At 35.3% G+C, this 6,394-nt stretch overlaps 1 pseudogene; it reads left to right on the forward strand.

The window, feature by feature from the left end:
• The first annotated feature begins 246 nt into the window (after window positions 1-246).
• LOC123577479 lies at window positions 247-1,144 on the forward strand (annotated as a pseudogene).
• The last annotated feature ends 5,250 nt before the right edge of the window (window positions 1,145-6,394 follow it).

Below are 6,394 nucleotides of genomic sequence, written 5' to 3' on the forward strand. Positions count from 1 at the left end.
AAATGAGGATATGGAGGAATATGTCCCAAATGAAAGAGCAGGACAAAATCACAGCAAACAGCTAAGTGAAAGGAAGATAAGCAATATGTCTAATAAAGAATTCAAAGTGATGATCATAAAGACACTGGACTTGAGAAGAGTGGAGTTCTTTGACTTCAACAAAGAGATAGAAAACATAAAACAGAACAAGTCAGAGATGAAGAATTCAATAACCAGGCAGTTGCCTCCCTCCTCTTTCCTTTCAGCATGACAGATGCTGCTATATCCTTCATTGCCAAGGACTTCCTGGTGGGTGAATTGGCCGTGGCCATCTCTAAGACCGCGACAGGTCCTATCAAGCAGGTCAAGCTGCTGCTGCAGGTGCAGCATGCCAGTAGGCAAATCACTACAGATAAGCAATACAAGGGCACTATAGACTGCATGGCTCATATCCCTAAGGAGCAGGCAGTCCTGTCCTGGTGTGGTAACTTGGCCAATGTCATCCGATACTTTCCTACCCAGGCTCTCAACTTTGCCTTCAAAGATAAACACAAGCAGACCTTCCTGGGTGGTGTGGACAAGAGAACCCAGTTTTGGTGCTACTTTGCAGGGAATCTGGCATCAGGTAGTGCTGCTGGGGTTATATATCCTTGTGTTTCGTGTATCCTCCTAATTTTGCCCATATGCGTTTAGCAGCTGATGTGGCAAAGCTGGAGCTAAAGAGGAATTCAGAGGCCTCAGTGGCTGCCTGGTTAAGATCTACAAATCTCATGGGATTAAGGGCCTGTGCCAAGCATTTAGTGTGTCTTTGTAGGGTATTATCACCTACCAAGTTGTCTACTTCGGTATCTATGACACTGCAAAGGGAATGCTTCCAGATCCCAACAATACTCACATCTTCATCAGCTGGATGATCACACATTCTGTCACAGTGGCTGCTGGGTTGACATTCTATCTGTTTGACACTGTTCGCCATCATATGATGATGTAGTCAGGGTGCAAATGAACTGACATCATGTATGCAGGCTCACTTGACTGCTGGAGGAAGATTGCTTGGGATGAAGGAGCCAAAGCTTTTGTCAACTGTGCACAGTCCAATGTTCTCAGAGACATAGGTGGTGCTTTTGTGCTGGTCTTGTATGATGAAATCAATAAGTTCACATAGGTTATTAACTATCTTATCCCCCGTGTGAACAGGCATGCAATATTATATAACATATCTTGAGCATTCTTGACAGATTGTTGGCTATTTATCAATAGCAACTATTTACTGGTTGATATGGGAGGGAATGATATTCATCTGACCAGTTTGCTCTTAAAGCCATTTCCATGATGATGGGACTCAATTACAGTTTTTATTTCAGTCACTCCTGATAAATAAACTTGAAGAAGTAAAAAAAATATCTGAAATTAAAAAAAAAATAATTCAATAACAAAAATAAGAAAAAACACTGGAGGGAATCAATAGCAGATTAGAGGAGGCAGAAGAATGGATCAGTGATCTGGAAGACAGGTTAATGGAAAGCAACCAAGCTGAACAGCAAAAAGAAAAAAAAAAAAGAATAATAATAAATGAGAATAGGTTAAGGGAAGTCAGCAACATCATCAGGCACAATAACATTCACATTAAAAGGATCCCAGAATGAGAACAGAAAGAGAAGGGGGGCAGAAAACTTATCTGAAGAAATAATATCTGAAAACTTCCCTAATCTAGGGAAGGAAACAGATATTTAGATCCAGGAACCATAGAGAGCCCCCACCAATATTAATCCAGGGAGTTCTATACCAGCACACATGATAATTAAAATGGCAAAAAGTAATGATAAAGAGAGAATTCTTAAAGCAGCAAGAGAAAAGAAAATAGTTACATACAAAAGAAATCCCATAAGGATATCAGCTGATTTTTCAGCAGAAACTTTGCAGGCCAGAAGGAATGACATAATATATTCCAAGTGCTAAAAGGAAAAAACCTACAACCAAGAATACTCTACCCAGGAAGGTTATCATTCAGAATAGAAGGAGAGATAAAGAGTTTCCCAGACAAACAAAAATTAAGGGAATTCATGACCACTAAGCCAGCCTTACAAGAAATGTTAGAAAACTGATTTGAAAGAAAAGACCATAACTAGAAGAACATTAATGAAAGTTTAAAAATTCATAGGTAAAAGCAAACAATAAATAAAGGTAGTAGATTAATCACATATAAAGCCAGTATGAAGGTTACAACACAAATGTAGTAAAATCAATTATATCTACAAAAATCCATCAAGGGATACATAAAATAAAAAGAGGTAAAACATGCCATCTTATACATAAATGTGAAGGTCGGTTAAATTTTAGTGCTTTTAGGATGTGTTCAAAATTAAGTAATCATCAACTTAATATAGACTGCTATACACATAAGATGTTATATATGAACCTAATCGTAACCACACATTAAAAATCTGTAATTGATATGCAAAAAATAAAGAGAAAGGAATCCAAATATAACACTAAATAAAGCCATCAAATAAGAGAAGAAAGCAAGATAAAAAGAAAGGAACAGAGAACTACAAAAACAACTGGAAAACAACTAACAAAATGTCAGAATATATGTATATATCTATCAACAATTACCTTAAATGTAAATGGACTAAATGTTCTAATAAAGAAACACAGGGTGACTCAGCTATATGATGCTTAGAAGACACTCGCTTTACACCTAAAGACATGTACAGACTGAAAATGAAGGGCTGGAAAAAGCATACCATGCAAATGGAAGAAAAAAAAGAAGCTGGGGTAATAATACTTACATTAGACAAAAGACTTGAAAACAAAGACTGCAGTAAGAGACAAAGGGCACTACATAGTGATAAAAGGAAAAATTCGACAAGATGATATAACAATTGTAAATATCTATACACCCAACATAGAATCACCTTAATGGGTAAAACAATTATTAACAGACATAAAGGAGAAACTAACAATAATACAATAATAGTAGAGGAGTTTAACACCTCACTTACATCAATGGATAGATTATCCAGCCAGAAAATCAACAAGGAAACAATGGCTTTTAATGACACATTAAATCAGATGGACCTAGCAGATACATACAAAACACTTTATCCAAAACAGAATACAGATTCTTTACATTTGCATACAAAACGTTCTCCAAAATAGATCACATGTTAGGCCACAAAAAAGTCTCAATAAACTTGAGAAAACTGAAATCACATCAAGTTTCTTTTGTGACCACACCCACATGAAACTAGGAATCAATTATAAGAAAAAAAAATCTGGAAAGAACACAAATATATGGAAGATAAACAATATGCTAGTAAACAATGAATGGGTCAACCAAGAAATCAAAGAGGAAATTTTAAAATATGTGGCAACAAATAAAAATGAAAACATAATGGTCCAAAGTCTTTGGGATGCATCAAAAGCAGTTCTAAGAGGGAGGTATATAGCAACACAGGCCTACCTCAAGAAATAAGAAAAATCTCAAATAAATAAACTAATATTACAACTAAAAGAGCTAGCAAAAGAACAAGTCCAAAGCTAGCAAAAAGAAGAAAATAATAAAGATTAGAGCAGAAATAAGTGAAATAGAGGTTAAAAAACAACAGAAAGGATCTATGAAACCATGACTTGGTTCTTTGAAAAGAGTGACAAAAGTGATAAACTTTTAGCCAAACTTATCAAGAAAAAGAGATAGAGGACTCAAATAAGTAAATGTAAAAGAAATGAAAATAAAGTAAAATAAATGAAAAAGGTGCAGTAACCAGCAATATCACAAAAATAAAAGGGATTATAAGGCAGTACCACAAACAATTATATGCCAACAAATTGGACAACCTAGAAGAAATGGATAAACTCCTAGAAACACAATCTTCCAAGACTGAATCAAGAAGAAACAGCAAATCTGAACAGACTTATTACTAGTAATGAAATTGAATTGGCAAAAAAAAAAAAAAAATCCCAACAAATAGAAGTTTAGGACTAGATGGCTTCATAGGTGAATTCTACCAAATATTTAAAGAAGAGTTAATACCTATCCTTCTCGAACCATTCCAAAAAATAGAAGAGGAAGGAAAACTTCCAAATCCATTGTATGAGGTCAGCATTACCCTGATACCAAAACTATAAAGACACTTAAAAACAAAACAAAAAACAAAAAACAATTACAGGTTAAATATCCCTGATGAACATAGATGCAAAAATCCCCAACAAAATATTAGCAAGCTGAATTCAACAATACACTAAAAAGATTCACCATGATCAAGTGGGATTTATTCCAAATATCCTCAAATTAATATCCTCCAATTAATCAACAGGCTACACCACATTAACAAAATGAAAGATAAAAACTAAATGATCATCTCAATAGATGCAGAAAAAGCATTTGACAAAATTCAACATCTGTTCATGATAAAAACTCTCAAGTAAGTGAATTTAGAGAAAACATATCTCAACATCATATATGACAAAGCCACAGCTAGCATCATTCTCAACTGTGAAAAGCTGAATGTTTTTCCTCTAAGATCAGGACCAATACAAGGATACCACTCTCACCACTTTTATTCAACACAGTACTGAAGGCCTAGAGCAAAATAGAGAGCTCGGCAATAAACCCACAGTTATATGGTCAATTAATCTATGACAAAGGAGGCAAGAATATACAATGAGGAAAAGGCAGTCTCTTCAATGAATGGTGTTGGGAAAACTGGATAGCCACACACAAAAGAATGAAACTGGACCACTTTCTTACACCATACACAAAAAATAAATTCATAATGAATTAAAGACCTAAATGTGAGACCTGAAACCATAAAAAAAATCCTAGAAGCAAATATTGGCAATAATCTTTTAGACATTAGCCTTAGCAACATTTTTCTGATATGTCTCCTCAGGCAAAGGAAACAAAAGCTAAAATAAAATATTGGAATTAAATCAAACTAAAAAGGATTTGCATAGCAAAGGAAACCATCAACAAAATGAAAAGGCAACCTACTGAGTGGCAGAAGATATTTTCTTTTTTTTTTAAAGAAGCACTTCTTTTAAAGTTTATTTACTTATTTTGAGAGAGAGAGAGACACAGAGACAGAGAGAACCACAGACAGAATCCCAAGGAGGCCCTGCACTGGCAGCACAGAGCCTAATGCAGGGCTCAAATTCATGAACTGTGAGATCAAGACCTGAGCAGAGATCAAGAGTCAGATGCTTACTTAACTGACTGAGCCAACCAGGTGCCCCAAGAAGATATTTTAAGATCACATATATGATAAGGGGTTAATATCCAATATATAAACAACTCAGACAACTCAACACCAAAAGATCCTGAAATAATCCAGTTAAAAATTGGCAAAAGACCTGAATACTCATTTTTCCAAAGAAGACATATAGATGACCAACAGATATGTGAAAAGATGCCCAACATCACTAACCATCGGGGAAATGCAAAACAAAATCACAGAAAAATATCAGCTCCTACCAGTCAGACTGGTTATTATCAAAAAGGCAAGAAATAACAAGCGTTGGCAAGGATGTGGGAAACGAACTCTCATGTGCTACGGGTGGGAATGTAAAGGGTGCAGCCACTATGGAAACCAGTATGGAGTTTCCTCAAAAAAAATTAAAAAATAGAAATACCAAAAAAAAAAAAAAAATAGAAATACCAAAAGATCTACTGATTCCACTGCTGGATATTTACCAAAGAAACCAAAAACACTAATTTGAAAAGATATATGCACCCTCACCTTTATTGCAGCATTATTTACAATAGACAAGATAGGGAGCAAACTAAAGTCTACTGATAGATGAATGGATAAAGAAGATGTGCATACACACACACACACACACACACACACACACACACACACACTGGAATATTACTCAGCCATAAAAAGAATGAAATCTTGCCATGTGTGACAACATGGATGGGCCTACAGGGTTTTATGCTAAGTGAAAATAGGTTAGAGAAAGGCAAATCCCATATGATTTCACTCATGTGGGGAATTTAAAAAAAACAAATGAACAATCAAACAAAACTGGAAAAAGACTCAAATACAATGAACTAGTGATTGCCAGAGGAGAGGGGGAGGGGGGATGGGCAAAGTAGGTGAAGGGATTAAGAGATACAAACTTCCAGTAATAAAACACATAAGGCACAGGGGTGAAAAGTATGGCATAGGGAAGGCCGTGGCTAATATAGTAATAACTTTGTATGGCGACAGATGGTAAGGGCATTATAAATGGTAAGTTTGTGTGGTGACAGGTGATGGGGATGGTGTAAATATAGAATTGTCCAATCACTATCTCAGACATCTGAAACAACTATACTTCAATGTTAAAAAGTAAACGTAATTTATTCAAAGTGTACAAAATTTAAATACACATTTGCAACAATGTAGATTGAAATCCATGTAAAGAA

Source organism: Leopardus geoffroyi, chromosome D2 (genome assembly GCF_018350155.1).
Source record: "Leopardus geoffroyi isolate Oge1 chromosome D2, O.geoffroyi_Oge1_pat1.0, whole genome shotgun sequence".
NCBI classification, from domain to species: domain Eukaryota; kingdom Metazoa; phylum Chordata; class Mammalia; order Carnivora; family Felidae; genus Leopardus; species Leopardus geoffroyi.